This window comes from Vespa velutina, chromosome 17 (genome assembly GCF_912470025.1).
Source record: "Vespa velutina chromosome 17, iVesVel2.1, whole genome shotgun sequence".
Classification (NCBI taxonomy): domain Eukaryota; kingdom Metazoa; phylum Arthropoda; class Insecta; order Hymenoptera; family Vespidae; genus Vespa; species Vespa velutina.
In genome coordinates this window covers 2,733,594-2,735,532 of record NC_062204.1, presented here as the reverse complement: position 1 = coordinate 2,735,532, position 1,939 = coordinate 2,733,594, and positions in this window count along the sequence as shown.

Sequence of the window (1,939 nt, the reverse complement as noted above, 5' to 3'; positions counted from 1 at the left end):
ACTTGATTTTTATTAATCGATAGATATGATTTTAATTGATCAATCAATCGATCAATCAGTCAAATAATTAATTATGATTTTTTAATTCATTTTCTTCTCCTTTCTTTTTTCCTCTCTTGTTTCTCTTTCTTTTTTTTTTTTATTTTTTTTTTTTTTTTTTTTGATGAACGTGTATCTCCTCCTCCATATCACTTTCAAATAAAATTAATATCAATTATTAATTATAAATCATTTCTAATTTCTAAAAATGGTTCCTCCATTGTACGGTTTCGAAATAGTTAGGTAAACTTAAAGGTTACGAGAATTTATAAATCTCAGTGTGTCAAGGAGAGAAAGAGAAGGGTCACGCGTGCCCAGAAGATTCGGCCACGTGGCTGTATCTAACTTCCAAGAAACGATTTGTTTCTTCTCCAAAGGTTTTGCCCTTTTCTATAAGTTCCTCTCGGATTTCGGAAGTCATTTCTTTCCTTTTCTTTTCTTTTCTAGTTCTTTTTTTTTCTTTTTTTTTTTTTTTTTTTTTTTTTTTTTTTTTTTTTTTTTTCGCGTTAACTCAATATAAAAGAAAATTTTATCAATTCTTTTCTTTTCTCTTTCTTTCTTTCTTTTTATTTTTTTATTTAATTTAATTTAATTTTATTCTAACACTATGCATTAATAACGTTTATAATAAATTTTTATTCGACGAATTTTAAAAAATAAAATATATGTATCAAATATTATATACAAAATTGTACGATACATATATATATATATATATATATATATATATATCTAATAATGATATAAAATTATCTAACAATTATAATAAAAGAAATATATTAATGATAAGGATATTATATAAAAGATTATAATACATAAACAATATATATACAATATATTATACATATATATATATATATATATAACATTTAATTGGACAATCTTTCAATATATTTAAACAATTGATATATATATATATATATATATATATATATATGTATGAATTAAAAAAAAAAAAAAAATAAAGAAGATTCAAATGTAAAAGTATAAAATGTACCATAGATAAGAAATTTCTTTAATAATAGTTATCATCTTTTCTCTATCTTGTTTTTTCTTTTTCTTCCTTCTATTTGTTTTTTTTTTTTTTTTTTTTTTTTTTTTTTTTTCTACGTCTGGAGAAAGCAAGCACAGCATACAAGACGTTCTTCTTCTTCTTCTTCTTCTTCTCTCGGAAGTATGAGGGCGCAGATGGGATTGTGTTTAATGAAGTTTGGCCCGGCTTGCACCTGCCACTTTCGAGGTAGTATCTCGGACCAACGGCCGTTAGGCCGCCTCGAGCAGCCGCCAAGAACAAAATTGGCGGGAACTCAGTAAAATTACATTATAACTCTTGAATAGATCTTTGTTAATATTATTTGGCCCTTTAAAAATCCCTTTTCCTTCTTTATCTTCTTCTTCTTCTTCTTCTTCTTCTTCTTCTTCTTCTTCTTCTATTCTCTCTTTTTTTTTATTTCTTTCCTATCTTTCTTCGTTCGTTCAAATTTCCTTGAACAAATTTTTCTTCCATTACTTCTTCTTTCTCTCAGTTTTTTTTTTGTTTTTTTTTTTTTTTTTTAATAAATAATAACACGATCTCGCACGAATAATCATCAGAAAAGTAATTATTTTAAATATATTATTCGAACGAAATATTATTTCTCTCCTTTTTTTTCTTTTTCTTGACATTTTCATTTTTATAAATATACATATATATATATATGTTAATAATTATGTTGTTATTATATATAATTATATAACTATATTATTATGTAGTTAAGTGTCGTTGTGGAAAGAGTAAACACAAAAAAAAAAAAAGAAAAAGAAAAGAGAAAAAAGAAGAAGAAGAAGCCGGACGATTCCACGCGTGATCAAATTTCTACCGTTTTCACTCCTCTCGCATTTTGATCGATCGTTCGAAAAC